Here is an 18,589-nt window from a genome sequence, read left to right as displayed (position 1 = left end):
TCAATAAATTTCCTATTAAAATAACAATTCATATAACATTTATAATAAATTTTATCTCAAAAATTCATGGCTGAGGTCAGAACCATTCGTTTGGTACATTAAGCGCCAAAAACAAGAACAATATCTTCCGTAAGATAAAATTCGAAAAAAGTTTAATAGCACCCAAATCCCGAGCTCCGATAAAAATACCCTCAATATTTTATAAAATTCGAATTCATGCAGATCCCTTTATTACGGTGGAACGGACAGACAGGCCCGCTTTTACATATAGAGAAACAATTTCCTTGAGTTAAAATTATGGACGAAATATGCTTTGTTGTTGCATTAATAAATTCCACATATATTACACTGAACTAATTTCAATGAAATTTGGGGTTTTTATATGAGTGATGGTAAATGGTTAATGTTTTCTCTAGGCTGAGATTGTATGTTTAAGAGAAATCCACTAAATTTTGTAACAAAAAAATACAATTTCGGTATATGGACTGTGAACAAAACCAGATATAGAAATATGTCTGTCCCAGGCTTATTAGTTACCGGATTTCATACACATACATATGCTTTTTATTATCTTTTATTTTCTATATCTTAAAAGTGGCAAACGGGCAGGATGCAGATGTAAAGTTTCCAGAAGGCTCGCAAGTGCGTTGCCGGCCTACTATAATATAAATGTCGTATTATCTACTTGAGTAGTAGATAATACGACTTTTATATTCGACTTTATATATTACGTTTTGTATAGAAACACAACTACACACTTTTACTTTAAAAAAATGTTTTTAACATGCACCATATACCACGTAATAATTACCCACAACGCAGGACCTCCCCCAATCTGGGTTCCGCTAGGATTAGATGAATTTTATTACCACCATGAATAAAGTTTTATTATTATTCGATTACTAAAACTATTATTTATTTATAATTAAATACGTTCAAAAAATATTTATAAGAAAAATCCACGGCTTCCTACAAAATAATGATTTCAAAATTCTATTATCTTCGAGTCTATTTGAATATTTATACTCAAAGTCAACATTATTTATTTATTTAGGTAATAATGTACACTCATGAACGTCAACAAAGAAATATACATGAAAAACGTCTGTAATTTTACATGTAGAAGACCTAGAAATAAACTATACGCCGTTCTTTTTATTAGCCAATTTTTTGTTTTACACAATGTTTGTAAGGAGCTGCAACCATCACGCCATGTTGCATATGAAATCTCAGTAATTAATAGTTAAGTAATAATAAAAAACAAAGCTTTGTCCTCTATCAGCAATAGGCACTTACATCGTTGTGGGAATCAACGTAGCTAATTCACATAATAATAATAATTAAGCCTCTATATTCCTTGAAACATTCATCCATCTTTACAAAAGCTACAATTGAAATTTATTAATATAGTTTAATTATATATAAACAATTATATATAATTAAACTATATTTATTTGCATCATCTTTTATAGAGTATAGGCACCCAATTGACTCCATATCTCCTAACTTATCTCTACAACTCTAAATATCAAACCTAATCTAACCCATTCACACAATATTACAAAATAATTAACAATATTATTTAACAATATTTTGATATATTTTTTATAACTTTAGAGACTTGAAAGCAAATTGGCCTCACGTATTTCCACCATAATAAGTTCCCATAGGATGAAGTTCGTGTGTACATAAATCGTCTCAGGCCACAGTTTCGGACCATTTAGTGTGGACGGCGATACATTTGGGTTCATCCTTTTATTTTGATACTACTAGTGCCACGTAGTATGAAAGAGAAATGGCAAAAAAGACCTTCAATGTTCTTTAGTAAATCCAAATAATAGTTTTATCAGTCTTACCAGACAATATGTAAGTACTAATTAATATATAATAATATATAGAGGGTAGATTTATTTATTTGCATTGAATACTCCAATTTGGGCGGATTTATATAATTCACAATTAGTATCCTGCATTATCCCTGATAAGCGTAGGCTATAGAAAAAGAACAGTAAAGAAAAATATTAAAAAGAATGTATGAAAAAGATAATGTAACCCAAAATACCAATAATCCCTATAACGAATAGACTGCAGAAACTATTGAAAATATAGTAAAGCTATATATTACAGTTTTACATGAGACAAATCTTATTAAAATTAATATCATATGCTTATTAGATATATATGTATAAATATACCTTAAATATTTATCTAATTTTTTTGGATTTTGAAACATTTTCATTCATAAATTCATTAATTTTGTTATAGTACATATATTTTGTTGATTGTGATTTCACACTTCCGTATCTGTATTCGTGTCCCCCCAGGCTATCAGACTTCGGTGCCTGATACAGTCGATTCTAGGGTGAAAGGAATGCCGGTTTTCTTAGGTTTGAAGGAAACCCTTCTAAAAGTAAATGCGTACACTAATTATACATGTCTGCAAATTAAACGATCTTATAGATTCGGCAAAAATCTTCAGCAAACAAAAAATAATTGTTAATACCAAATCAATTTGAAAATGGAATACCGAATCAGTATATCCGCACACTACATTATCCCGCTAAAACAACGATCACTTCTGGCCGCGTGCGATTTTTAAAACCTTTTTCGAGCTCTCCTTTTTGCCAACCGCGAACGCGCTTCAAACTGTTTAATGATTTGAAAAACGTGTTCTATCAGCCTTTACTCGGAAACAACCGAAAAAAAGCCCACAACAAAGGGTACAAAGTGCAAATAGACACGGATACGAGGGTATTGGGCATCCGAAAAACCACAGCCGCGCGATTTTCGCCCGTATTATTAAAAAATTAGGTATTAGCGGGAATTTTTCGACTGCGCCAAGATTTTGCCGAAATGTTGGCACTCGGATCTCATCGGCAATTTATTATATTCAGCCGGTTCGGAATTTACGATTATTTGAACTGGACAATGCTCTGTGGCGATTGGCGCTTTTTTTCTAACGCCAATAAAAACCTCGAAATGATGTACGGTGTGCAATCAAACATAAATTGTGTGATAATATTTGGACGATTTTAATAAAATTTGAATAATGCCACCATTTTAATTATGATTTTATTCCATATTTATTATGGATACCTATCCTTGTTCTACATAAATTAGTATATGCTATAGGAAAATTACAATTTTAGTCTTAATTAAAATATGGTCTGCTAACTAAAACAAATAGGTCTCTGATTTCTGTATCTGTTTCATGATCATTTGTCAATCTTATAGGTAAGGACGCTTCTAGGCCCTGCTTGCAAACGAATGTTAAATGCGCACATAGAAAGAAAGTCCATTGGTGCACAGCCGGGGATCGAACTTACGACCTCAGGTATGAGAGTCGCACGCTGTTGCCAATAGGCCAACTTTTGCTCGAACGGTGAAGGAAACCGACATGTCTTAGACCCAAAAAGTCGACGACGTGTGTCAGGCACTGGAGATCATTTTTTTAAAATCTAATAGACCTACTTGTCTATCAGATTTAAAAAAAAATGAATCATGAAACAGATTCAGAAATCTGAGGCTTGTAGAAGAGGTTGTAGCGCAACTGATTTATTTATTTTAAGACATTAATAATCAAAATCAAAACTTGTATCACAAGTGAGAGAGCCATTTATTAAAACAAGAAAACATACTTAGCGGTGATACCGTTCGGGTCACATAGCATTGGCGATTAATCAAGGGGGTTGAATGAATAGAAAAATATGATTATTCATTTATTCTATTTCGTCCGTGACATTTAATATGCATGCGTCTCGTCTCTTGGGGTTGCTACCCTCGATATTAGTACTAGATCATTTTTTGGAAATTAATGTCTCTAGAAATTGAATTGTTCATTAGCTTAAGGCTTTTGAGTGATATTTTTTACATATAACACACATATAGTTTTATTTATTTTATATAACAAATGAGAAGGAGGCTCATCTGATGAAGATACACTCTCAATGTCGAAGAGCTCGCGAGTGCGTTGCCGTGTTTTTAAGGATTGGCACTTTTGTTGAAGGACAATTTCGGAAATATTTCAATGGGCAGCTGGGTCCATCTAAAACTTGTTGGAATTTCGTTTTCTGCCTCAACGTCTTATGATGAAACTCAGCTGCAGGTATTGATCCGAAGAACCTCTGAACACGCTCCGTGGTAGATGTGGAAGATGCATCTACCACGCAACATCATCTACATCTCTCTATTAATGAGCGAACCTTTGACTACGGGTAAGATTTTAAATTATGTTGATGTTAACAATAAATTGTTACAACCCTGGGTTACGTGATAATTACTATTATTAATCAAAATAAATCGAGTCTTGTATCTGCTAATCTCAGAAGTACCGAATTTATAAATTTTATCAACTCCATAATACATCGCTACCACTTTATAGTGTGAAACTATGAGGCATAGCAAATAATTATATATAATAATAATGCCTCTCAGAACATTGCCGTGCCAAGTGCCAAGGTCCTGACAGTAACAAAATTTTAACATGTCACACGTAAAGTATAGAACATAAGGAACGCAATAAAAACTTTTCTTTTTTATAGAACAGGGGTCAAACGGACAGGAGGCTCACCTGATGTTAAGTGATACCGCCGCCCATAGACACTCGATGCTAGAGGGCTCGCGAGTGCGTTGCCGGCCTTTTAAGAATTTGTACGCTCTTTTCCTGAAGGACTCTAAGATTTGACTTTTAAGCCACTAGGCAAACACACACTTGCTTGCACTTGCACTTGCAATCTTACTATATTATATCCATTTAACATAATATAATAACTGAATAACTTATGCTATATAATTACTTAACGTCTAACTTATAGTACAATATAAAACGAAAATAAAAAGACTTATAACATTCGAATTCATATTTAAAAATGTTAACTATGAACTTTAACAGCATTGCACCCCAAATCGCATCCGAAGCTTAAAACTAATACATTTGGAAGTGAAGGGGGTGGGGTCCACCCGTTGGGGGCGAGGTCAGGGTGTTCTCGTGTTAATTATTCACATTTTAATTTACGGTGCCGGCCCGCCGGGCAAGTGGGAAAAATGTCTTCGACGTACACCTATGTAAGTTTGCTAATTCGTTTCAATTTTTTTTTGCGTTAGCTGTTACGAGTGGCTGGCTTGGTAAGGTAATAAGTAGATGGTATTACGAATTCAAATTTGAAATTCATTGTTTTTTTCAAAACGCTATATAACTTGTAACTTAAAGAATTCGATTGGTTTTTAGTCTTACGCTCGAATCCAATAATTAATCCACAAACTCAGATTGAAAAAAATCTTAGATCAGACAGTCGATTGATCTCCTATCCTAATTATAACGTGGATTGCTTGTATCGACATATGGCTATTACAATCAGTTGATTTTTTAATGGCACGTTTTTATCAATATGTTGATTACGGTCTATCTCAGTTAGTCAAAAATGGATTGAAATAGGTTATAGAGTTTGGCCGTTAGTAGTTAATACCCAGAGTTCTTTTATCTCTGCCTTTTAATAAATTTAAGAAATGTATTAAAGAAAAGCTGTGTAAAAAGACTTACTATAAAGTAAGCGATTATCTAGTTGATAAAAGGGCCTGGGACTAGTGCTGGGCTGGCTACTTTTTATTAATTTGCTATATTTGCTTAAAAATAAGTATTGTGTGATGTTTTGCTTTTTTAAAAGAGTACCAAGAGTTTTTTACACCGTTTTTTTCTCTCGGCCTACACTCTCTGTCTTCTTTGCCAATGAGTATGCCTACAGATTCAACTTTAATGACATGGGATAAGTGATACCTGTATCTTATGTTCCATTATAAACTAATTGAATCTTAGTAAATCTTTGCTTTTTAACATGTTAATACTAACCACTTAAATATATGTTACATAAGAGGTGGTGTCGTAAAAAATAACAACAAAAACACCGTGCGGTAAATGGAATAAGACTTATCTAAATAATTCAAACGCATACATTGTTCCTTCAACAAACCAATTGCATTTCGATCGAGGGTCAACGTATGTATCACAATGGGATAGGGTTCAAAATCCAAAAATCCTTTCTTTTCCAACTCGTTGACTTTTGCGCTTGTTTTTACGGTCTCTGTGCGAAATGTCGATTCGAATTTGCGCCCTCTACCGGCTGTTATGTTGTATCGTAACCGCGAATGACAAGATGCGGTGATAAGGCCTAATAACCCGTCCGTGCGAATCATTGTAGGTTGAATATTTTCGATTGTGACTGTACTTTTACGTATATCTACGCACACTCATACATATATGTATATACATATGTGTGTCAGTACCATAACCTTTATAGATCTTGACCTAAGGTTTATGTATTTGTTTCATGATGATTTGTCAATGTAATAGGCAAGTAGGTAATCTTCTTGTGCCTGACACTTGCCGTCAATTTTTTCTAATGCAAGCTGGTTTCCTCATGATGTTTTCCTTGACCGTTGGAACGAATGTGTTTTTACAGATATAGTACAATTCCTAACAAGAACTCAATAAACAATTATTTCGCTAAAATTAAGATATACAGGTTTTGCTACGACGATGCTACGGCGTAGCTATTGCTACGGCTTGCTTAATCATAATTCTCAGTTCGATTAAGATGCTTTATGTTCAATTGCCTATAACCATATACCTACTATGACTAATGCAGAGGTGCAGAACACTAATTATTATTGTGCCTAAATATCCTGTAATTATTATAAAATCTCTACATTATATACGTTGGTGTGCCAATGTTTTCCTAAAAGCTAAATAATATCAGCAGATACATTTTCTTAAAGGCCAAACTTCGTGCGTATCTCGGCTTCATCTCGGTAAATAAATAATTCCAATCAATCGCTAACAGGGGCCGGCAGTAATTTTCACCTTGATAAAACCTTGGGGCGGATGCGCCCCGCGGGTACACCTTAATTCTTTGCTTTGCCTTCATTAACGCCTCCGTATTTTAAATTTAATTATTCGGATCGATATATTTTGATAGCTTTTTGTTTATTACAAAATGCTACGATAGAATTCTTAAGATAAAGTCTAATTTAGTAATTATCGTAATACATAGGCCCTTTGTATTATCTATGTTTATTTCGTTCTTTATTTTTTTAATGTAATAGTGGGCTCACCTGTGATATCGCTGTATATTGACGACATTGCCAGTACTTTCGCAAGTGCGTTGCCGGTCTTAAGAATTGATACGTTCTTTTCTTGCTCTCACCTTATGAAATATTATTTTTTATAACAAGAAGAAACCGCACCAAAGTAATCACCCGTTGCCCTGCTCATTATTAAATTATAACATTTTTTTGCATCGGTGTCTTGTTCGCATGCATCTCATTAACTGAAGATTGATTACGTATAAAAAATAATTGGTTCAAACGAAACCATTGCTTTGTTAATCCTCTCTCTAAATCTCTAACGTACCAAGTACATTAAATTATCTCTAAAGTTGTGAGTAATTATAATAGCTATTACATTTAATACGAAATTAGCTAACGACGGATTTGCGAACGAAGACATTTTGACCTCTCAACTGGATGTTGAATAGTATTGTCTTTTATTAACATAACTTTTACAAATTTAAAGAAAACACTTTTTTAACGGATTGAAGCTATGTATAAACTTATAATTATTCTACATAATTTTCAATTTTTCCCACGTTTCGCGTGCTTTACAGCATGCGTGGTCACGGTGACTGAATACAAAAAGTGTTGAATTTCAAAAAAGTATCACAAGTGTGTATCAAAAAGTGTTTTCTTTAAATTGAAGTTCATTTCAACCTACATTATATGTACATGAAGCATTATGAAAGAGCTACTTAGAATCAACAGCGTAGGTCGATCAAAACACAGCCACAAGACATTTCTTAACCGTTTCATTAGCATATTTTCCTTCGTTTCAAAGGGTGAACTCAAAAATACGACACACACTCATTAGGCGCGGATCACACGGTGCGCACTGAATACTAATTGTGGCGTAGATTTCCTACGCAGAAGCGGCTCTATTATCTTATTTTTATGTATTAGGGATTCGTATTAGGCTTGAAGCAAAGTATATGAAAACAGTTAATTTTCGTATTTGTCTAAACATACTTTTTCTTTTTATAGTACTCTGAAGACAATAGTCCGATATGAAAAACCTGCTTATTAACATTTTAAGTAGAAGAAGGGAGGATTCAAATTATTTTAAGGATTTTCATACACGAACATGAACAGAGTTGGCTTCAGAATGCGACTTTCAACCTTGAGATCGTGGGTTTGATTACCGCCTGGGCACCTATGGAGATTTATTGTTTGTATTAAGATTGGTTCAAACAGAGAAGGAAAACATCGTAAAGAAACCGACTTGCCCAACCCAACAAGTCTATGGCATGAGATTGATGATGATCATGAGACAGATTCAAAATTCTGGGGTCCAGGCCTAAAAATATTGTAGCGTCACTTTTTTTATCGTGTTAATTAAATCTGTAACTTTTTATACAGTAGCAGTTTACGTCTATTAACAAAAATAACAATTCTAATCTGATGACACTTTTAAATCATTATTATTATAAATTTCACCATATCTCAGATTTTAATATATCATTGAATTATATAAAGAAACCAACATATGCAATTTTCATTTTTACAAGACATGAATTCTCATGTAGTGTCTAATCTTTCTATAGTTATGACATAAAATATATCTCTACTATCTATCTAATATCTTACATACAATATAAAATTTGATCATAATTCCATTACACTACATTTATAAACCAAAAGGCAAGTCTATAATATTAGTCTATTACGCGAGGATCCAAGGGAGGTGAGGTGTTAATTATACGATTTTCTTTGAAATAAGTTAATAAATATTGGATAAGGCTCCCCTTCGTTGCCCTTTAGCGAACTCGCGTACCTCCATGTTACCTTTTAGTGGCATCCTTTCTCATTAAAGCCTTATTGAGCTGTATTTAATTTATCGATTGTCGTTTATATCTTACAGACTAGATCTGCCCATAACGGAAGTTCTATGAGTTGATGTGAAACATTTTTGTCTGTGTTATAAATTACAATCTATATATTAATATATAAAGTATATTGGCGATTAAAAAGAGTGGCGGATAGTTAATTGCCAGTTCTTCTCTTCGACGTCCTTAATTTGAGAACTGGCAGTTAATATAAAATTAGAAGCATTTAAGTACATTAAATTTCATTTTTTGAAGTTCATAAGTGTACATTATGTTACCAACATAAATAAATGATTTTTAATTGAAAAAAAAGTAAATGACAATTAATATAGACAAACAATAAAAAATATAAATTGTATTATTCTTTAAAGGCCTGTGATTGGTAATAAGTGTGGCCGGCGATTAGGGCAGAAGAATTTGAATTTTGAATATGGAACACACGAATTGATACTGTTTGAATTATCAAACTGACTCGCAAAGAACATCAAATCTAGGTACAGACAAACTGTTTTCAAAATTCGAATAACTACTCTATTGATATTGCGTGGAACGCCACCAACATTTCGAGTCATTATCACAGATTTTTCAGTCAAAGCGCATCAGAGCCGGAGTCCTGCGGTCCATTATTAATAACACTCAACGCCGGCCGCTTAATTAGCGCCTTTCATAATGTAGAAACGGTTTCTGAATCCCTCACCGAACTGGTTATAAATATGTGCCGGCACACGATCTCGGCAATTTTCAGTTTTCGGCGGTGCAGTTAATAATTCAACGGTCAGGCTCACTGAGCAAAAATGAAATCTCTAATGTGAATGGAACTTAGTGCGGTTCTCGCCGCCAAATAATTAAGGCGCGCCATTAAAAATTCTTCCAGAGCCGAGCCCGACCGGATATGTGATAATATTAATTTACCCTGGAGCGTATGCAAATCAGCTTATTACGATTACTTGATTAATTATTACATTGAAAAAGTTGTTTGTTTTATGGCAACAGGGAAATCGAAGAATCAGAACAATTTGGCGTTAGACGACCAATAAACTTCTATTTTTCATATTTTTTTTAAAATAGGGGCAAACGAGCCTGCGGGACGCCCAAAAAGGCAGTCGTCGCAGCCCATAGACATCCATTTTTTTTTCGTTCGTTCATTCGTTATTTCAATTTCGTTGTTTCTATGACAATAAATCGATATTTTAGAAAGGTAATACCAAAGATAGACAATCCCAAATATTGATATTATATTTGATATGAATAAGGATTATTTTTATATTACGGAGGGACAAATGTTTATTTATTTATTTATTTATTCACACTTCGTTGCAAAGAAACACAAATGACACAATACTTACAAATTACAAGGGATGCAACGGGTGGCCTTATCGCTAACAAGCGATCTCTTCCAGGCAACCCTAAAACCCTAAAATTTTCCAGATAATTCCTTTATAACAAAAAGAATATACCTTGTTAAAAACAGTACTTTATTTTAGTATAAATAAATTCAGCACAGTCATGTGCTACGCTTTCTTACTGATAAAATGTAAATGTTACCAAAACACACTTCCATACAACACATAATTTTTGCAAAGCAATTGCACAAACACAATTTACATAGCTTATTAGCAGGACAAATACTGGGCGCGAGTAATAAAATTCATCTTGCATTACAAGTGAAGCGGCCGGCCATAACAAAAGGTAATTTGATTAGGAATTTTCATACACGTGAAACAAAACACGTCTCACTCAACCTTTGTACCAATTTCTTTGTGTTTTGTTTCATTTCATGCGAAATTTAATTTCAAGACTCGCGCGGAATGATATTACGAGCGGCGACCGCATGTAATTTCCATTGCTATTCTTCAAGTGTGTGGACATTGGGCCTTTTTCATCACATACCCTCTCGGTCGGCGTGTTTTTCGCTTGCGGACAGCGTTTGTTCGGAATTAAAACCGCCGGATTGCGGCATCGTTAATTGCTGAATGAAACCACCTGTGAAATTTCATCGGTGAAGTTTTACTTTGAAACTTACGTTAATTTTACGTGTTTATGTTGCAATTAAACGGCTGTCCCGAGTTCCATCATTGTGCCGGTATGTTTGCATTATGCGCGGTGATTTATATAAATGCTCTTTCGTATCTACATTACACATACATTATTACTCGGTTAGTACAATATAGACTGGGCCAATTCATTTATTTATTTATTTATTTATTTAGTAATTCGTTATCGATTGTTTCAATACATTTTGTGGAGATTTTCAACATCTTAGACATAGACATAACATTTATTACTAACTTAACACACACACAGAAACACAAAAAATAACAATAATCAAATAAAAAAACATAAAAAAGAATAAGAGATAACATTACTTTCTTTTAAAGAACTAGGTAAGATCTAAGAATGTAATGCGTGTGTGTTGTGGTTGTAATTGGGCCTAGCTCAGCATTATGCCGCATTATTAGAGGTAACGCCGCATGAGTAATGTTTTTTCGTGCGTGCAGCCACCATCGAATTATAAGACGTTATCACGTCAAAAATTTGCAATTAAAAAAAATGATTCTACGGGCTATTCGAATACTGTGATGTTAATATTCAATAAAAAGCAACATAATTTCCATAAATAAATCAAATATCAATTGAGAATGGACGTGCTCACCCTCTTTACATCTGCTTAAATAAAATCCAACATAAATCGGGATCCAATAAAAAATACCTTACAAGCCTCAGTGGATCCCTTAAGAAGTGGCAACCCCAATTTGCCATCGATACAGACAGTGGCCGGCTTAAGGAGCTCCCTAAAGGAAAGGGATAAAAGGGGGACTTTTGTGATCTCGAGAATCGACACTCAAGCGATTAGAATACTTGGGCCGTGGGAAATTTCACCCCTTGAGGAAAAACGCAAAATCGAGGTCAATAAGTTTTAACTTGTTTTTACAATAATTAACAATAAAAAGTGCATTACTAGAAAATAATCAAGTTCATCGTACTTGGTACAACTTATAGTCTAAAGCTTGTTTTCTAATAGTTAGTTGAATTTCTTTAAACATAAAGATAAGAGCCTATTTTAAAACCTTTTTTTTTACGACTTCCCATTGATATACGCAACAACCAGGATTACAATTATGCCAGAGGATGATATTATAGTTATATACATGTGTTTTTGTCAACAAAATAAAATTTGTAGTGTTTGTAATTAAAAACCTCCAAATTTGTTTGACCGATTTTCGAGTGTTCGGCTTTGTGTGAATATCGCTTAGGTTTAAATCGGACATCTATTTTTCATCCCCCTAAAAATTAAAATAATATTTTTTGAATTTTTTTACAATATCATAAAAAATTATATATAATAAATATAATAGAAAAATACATACAACTGTTAATTTTCACCCCTCTACGCTTAACCCCAAATTATTTATTACTGGATAGTAATTTTCTTTGAACTAAAAATCCTAGAAATAATAAACATCGCAAAACAATATAGGTGAGCTAGTATTCATATATTTTTGTATCGTTCTGTATCATTTATCTTCACATAAACTCACAGATTATAAATCTCAAACTTTGACTAGGTAAAGTCCACTAACTTGACCAAGATTACATCTCACTTGTAATAGAATGTTTGCTCATCCGGTCTAGTGGTCACGTCCTGTGCAAACTGAATTTAGTTAACCATCGGCCACTTGACTATTTGTTGTGCTGTCTATGAGATTAAGACGTGCGTTGCCTAAACTACGAAACATAAACATATAATGTTAATTAGAATACTCAGCTGTAATATAAAGAAACAAGTATACGTGATTTTTATTATTGCTGACCATAGTTTTTACGTCGAAGTACCTTAGAAAATTATAATGATGGATATATTTGACCATAGATCGCTTTGAGAGTGGCAAGACTAACACATAATAGTTGGCCTTAACGCTAACAAGCGATGTATTCAAAGGATATGATACAAATAATGGTTAATTAATTATCAACGTCCATTTCTATTATAAATATTATCGTTAATAATATTTAGAATTGACTATGATAACTTTTCTGACGATCATATTAAGTTTTATTGCTTACTTGTTGTTGTATATAAATAAAGTTATTTTGAGTTAAAGTTTGTATATAAATTATTGCGATATAATATATACGTATAATTTAACCTTTTTTGCACCATATTTGCACGAAATTATGTGTAGCGACGTATTTTTGCAAACAAATAAATAATTATTATATGACAGTAGATATTTCAACGGGTATGCTATAAGCCTCTACGCACCCAAACCCTTTATTTGGTTTTTCCAGTTTAAAGTTTTTCTGCATTATTGCCTCTGTATGTACCGAACCGTTAAGGTACTTAATTCTAAGTTCAACAAATATTATCACAAATAATTCAATCGAAAATATTTCATATCTTCACAATTCTAAGACAAAGTAAAAATTCTAGAAATCCATAAGACCCGTGTCTCGTTATATATACGTAGACGCTCTCTCTACGAAGTATTTTCAAATAAATCCCACCCAATAGGTGAAGCCACAAGTCAATTAATATATGGGTCCTGAAGGCGTCGGTTCGTATCCCTAATACTCGATTCACGGTGCGGATTAAACGCCAAATTGGTTTAAGCAAGTCCGGAATCAGCCCGAAATCAATCTCAATCGGTGAGATTTAGTGGATTCTAGAGTTTGTGGATTTTATGCAACTTTATTCGTTAGGGCTGGTTAGAGTTCTACAGACTTTTATCAAGGGAGGTTCAAGTCAAAGCTATGTGAAAAAAATATATAGTTGTAATATAAGTGAAAGGGAAATTATACATCGTGAAATGACTTATATATTACCATGTGACAGTTTATTAGTGTTATCGTAAAGCGCGGAATACAAAACAATAGATGTGGTCGATCGATGTACGAAAAGAAAGTAGGTAATATAAATAATACATAATTAAGAAGAATAAATAAGATAGGAGATGTCACAATTAAAAAAAAAAAGTGGGAATATGAACAGTAAAGTGGAGAAAGAACGCAAAAGCAGAAGACAATTTAGACAGAAGATATACTAAAGAAAACAGCAGGTAGATGGCAGAGAGTGGCACAGTGCAGACAGAAATTGCAGGATCAGGAGGAGGCCTTTGAGGAGCACACAGATATCTAGAAAGAATGAGAAGAAATAAATATAAATTTATTCAAATATAAAGCATGTGAAATTAAAGCCTTATATTATTATTATTATTGAAAATCAGCCAAAATATTTACAGTTACGACAGCATCGTTTAGAACAACATACCGGTTATATTGACCAAAATAAAAGGTCCCTGAATCCTATTGTATAAGGTTCTTAATAACAACAAAAACAACTATCGGTTTTTACAACCTTCCATGTCGTTATAACAGATTTTAACTGTATATATCATCGTAAAAATATTTAAGCATTAAATGTTTTTTTTTAACCATATAACATCCTCCCCAATACACGTTTTCAATTCCAATAGATCCTAATAAGATTAACGTTGTCACGGGCGCGAGATAAAATAGTTTGTGGTCTGATTGAAGGAAGAACATTCCTTCGGAACTCCATATAAGAATTTCAACCCAATCCCTTTCACATAGGGTTCATATCTGCAAAACACATTTCTCGCTACGGTCATCACTCGCATGACTACGCAATATCGGGAAGGTGACTATCAATATAGATAGATCTTATTACCGTGGCATAGGGGCTATACTGCTGTGATGTTAACTTCGATTGGCTAAGGTTTACAAATTGGATCGGTCGGGTAAATCAGGGTTAGCCGTAATTGAGTATTACAGGATCATTTGGTGGTCAAAGGATTATGACGATATCTATTGATCTCTAAATGTTTGTATTCGGGTTCTTAGTTTGGGTCATGTCAAAGTTGATGGCTGGAAAGGGTAAATATTTTATTACAGATTATAATATGGCTTCATATAATTGGTATGTATGTACAATTCTGATTGATTTTTAATGTCTTATAACAGCTGTATTAAGAAACCTTTTTCATCACAGTGAACATTAGACGGAGAGATTTTAGATAAACCACTGCCACTGTAAGATTTTATGATCAGATTTTTTATAGAACAGAGCGAAACAAGTTGGAAGGGGGTTCACTTGTAGTTAAGATAGCCGCCCATGGATTCTCTTAATACCAGAGGAATCGCGAGTGCGTTTTTGACCATTAAATGTTTGTTAAATATGTGTAACGTCATACAATAAATATAACTGCGCGTTTTTCAAGCAGTTTTTGCCGCGCACCACCACCTTGTGGAACCAGCTGCCCACTGAAGTATTTCCGAACCAATTGCACCTAGGGTCCTTCAAGAAAAGAGCGTATAAATTCTTAAAACGTCGGCAACGCACTGGCGAGCCCTCTAGCATCGAGAGTGTCCATGGGCGGTATCACTTAACATCAGGTGAGCCTCCTGCACCTTTGCCCCCTGTTCTATAAAAAAAACGTATAAATAAAGAAGATACAATTAAAAATGTGTGTTGCTTAACAATTTACCGTTCTCACAATCGAATGTAAACAGTGAAACAAGTAACAAATTGTAAAGCGAGCCTTCTATTTGCAAAGGATGTTGTTTGAGGTCCGTCTGCGACAATAATTACCTTTACATTGAGCACTAAGAATATTCTGTTTAGACTTCCAGTCACACACACACATATATATATATACAGGAGAAAGATGCCTGGTGAAGGAGATGGCGAAAGGATTTTATTCTAAATTTTTCAATATTAAAGAGATAATAATTGCAAAAATATTTAATTATTTGTATGGATGGTGGGGATATAAGAAGAATGGTAACAAAGTTTGTAACAGCTCATGTGGAATTATATATTACCAAAAATCAACTACAAATTTATATGTTTTGCTCTGGTGAACTTAATATATTTTAGAAATAAAAATATGCTTCTCAGGCAATTCTACATTTTAATAGTATAATGATTTTGGAGATTCAATAGATTTGATAAAAACATATATTTACTATTAATAATTATTTGTTATGTTAATATTCTAGAAATAAAAAATACAACTGCATTTCAATAATATAATAATTTTGGAGTTAACTTTTCTCTTAATAGTTTAGACTCTCAGTAAATTAAGGTTGCAAAACATTAACTATTTATGAATAAGTTTAAATATCTCCCCTTACACAGCATTCGCTCAATAAAAACATCGTTGCAATCGTTGGCAAGTTTCGCGGAGCATCTCAGACTAAGTTCAGCCGTAGGATCTTAAGATAATTAGTCGAAAGGGGCTGTTTATTGCTAATATTAGTTGTAGGGATTAATGCGAGGCAGCCTTTTACTGCCATTAACATAAGTCGATGTAACAATCTCTATACTCTCGTGTTATTTTTATACTAGGAGAGATGTGAACCATATCTTCTAGATGGATACATCACATTCAATGCTTTAACAATGGATACAAAGTCATAACCGGAAAGCAAAACTTTTTATGGCGAATTTTGATTGAATATGAATGTGTGAAAATTATTATTTATATTTAAAAAAAAAATCGGATCCGAGTGGTCGTCATACAGTACATTGGCTGCCGATACTCGGATCCGAGAGCTAGAGCTGGAGATCCGAGTGGGCGGTACGGCTACTTTGGCCCCGCTCCACTCGGATCCGAGAAAAGAGCACTTTATGTGTTAAGCTGAGTTTGACTTTTGTAAGTTTATATAGTCAACCGTTACTTCTAAATAACAGTAAGAAGCGTTTTATGCCTATACTAGCTGCATATTGTACCATTATACCATTAAGAAAAGAGCGTACCAATTCATTTAAGACCAGCAACGCACTCGCGCACACAACGCACTTTAAAAAGGTAATTTTTTTTTTGTTTCGGCCATAAGTCAGGGATTATATTGTGTCTATTATCAGTGTTACTTAAATTATGATATTAAGTAAGGAAATTCTGCCAGTATAACTGCCAACAAAAACCACATAGTAACATTTGTTTTAACTATTAAAAATGATATTTATGAATATATTTTTAATTGTTAATTAAATTAAATTTTAATTATTTTAATCACTATCAAGGTAAGGTATCTTATAAATTAATTAAATCGCAGTTATTGACATATGATTTATATTACAAATATCACAGACTCAATACGGTTCGGCGTCATTATGGAATTAAAATTCATCAACTGCACATTAACGGTAAATCGTGAAGACTTGACGAATCGTCTAAACTTTATCTACAGAATCTCTTTAAATATAATTGAAAAGCAAAAAGACGGTATCGGTTTATCTCGAAGCGAATGCACAAATCCAAAAACATCCCCAAGACGGGGGCGTCTGCCGTGGATGCGGGCAAATCTTCGAATTAATTTTACTGCCGAAATATGCCCAAGATATACCCGCCTAATAACATGTACAAAAGAGTGGTGACTCGAGCGCGCTGAGATATAGATGAAGTAGGGCGGGGTGGGGTTTTTTATAGATTATGCCGCTGTTTGCGTGTCTCTGAGAGTATTTAAATAACACCATAATTCCCTTATAACACGGAGATTTCTCAATTTATATTTCTGTAGTTTGACATTAATAATGATTTTAAAGCCATAATTAGTTATACATACTTTTGCATCTTCAATTGTGTTTTTATATAACTGAACTATACAACTGTATTAAATTCGTGCTTAGTTTTTGACAGTATTGCAAGAACACTCCTACAACGCGTTATAGAGGGATTACTGTACATGGATGTCGTATCTACAAAATACACGATCTACACAATAATCTTTGGCTTAATCGTTACCTCAGGCTAACATTATAGCCGCTTCGAGGAGCTTAATAGGTAACAAAATTTACCGTGATAGTAGAAAATACACGATGCTTACGTGCTTGCTTTCTTGCTAACTTATCTGAGGTTATTAGATCCAACCTATTTAGTTTGATAATGAGGACACCCTTTACGGGGTTTAGTGGACATTGGGACACTTTCATACAAAGATATAAAATATATTAAAGCGTCATTGAGCGTGTGACCAAACAATGTACAAGGCGAATCCAACGGAATTTGTGTTCGATTCCTGGCGACTACTACTGTTTTGGGTGTTACCAATTGGCTTATTGTATGTATGTAATTATAGAAGGGTTGGAACATTGTGGCCTTTCTCGTCGTCATCCTCGCCATGATGACAACTGAAAGAATTTGGAGACGCCTTACACTATGTCGAAGTTGAAGTTGTTACTTATGCTGAATAATAATGATATTAATCTAATGTAGTAGAATAAAGGCTATTTCTATTTTTTACTTATGTAGATAGTTTCGATATATATTCAAAGTCTTCGTTTTACTTAATACTAATAAAAAATAGATTACAGCAGCATCTGGCGGACTGATTTAAATCGAAACCATCCAAAAGGCCACCCAAACGCATACAAATTGCCTTTAAATCAAGGCGTTTAAGAGGAGTTCAGTTACAATAAATATATCACTTCTTCTTCAGCATCGTCCTCATACCTGAAAAGCAAGTCTTGAAAGCCTTAACCGATACGTCAACTTGCTGCCTCCACACCTCTACCTTCAGCCAGTGTCTTGCCTAATACCAATTGCCAGATGGCACAAATCACAATTGCAACAAAATCGTCCCGATTCATTCTAGAATGACCGGAATAAGTACTGACAAGTAAAGAACCCATTTTG

The 18,589-nt window shown here is 33.8% G+C and overlaps 1 protein-coding gene across 1 annotated transcript in view; it reads right to left on the bottom strand.

The window, feature by feature from the left end:
- LOC111000562 (nucleoporin 88) overlaps positions 1-18,589 on the bottom strand; it is a 110,094-nt gene that overhangs the window by 19,357 nt on the left and 72,148 nt on the right. The window lies entirely within an intron of this gene.

This window comes from Pieris rapae, chromosome 14 (assembly GCF_905147795.1).
Source record: "Pieris rapae chromosome 14, ilPieRapa1.1, whole genome shotgun sequence".
In the NCBI taxonomy this organism is placed as follows: Eukaryota; Metazoa; Arthropoda; class Insecta; order Lepidoptera; family Pieridae; genus Pieris; species Pieris rapae.
The sequence above is the reverse complement of the archived record's forward strand: the minus strand, read 5'-3'. Positions and strand labels throughout refer to the sequence as shown.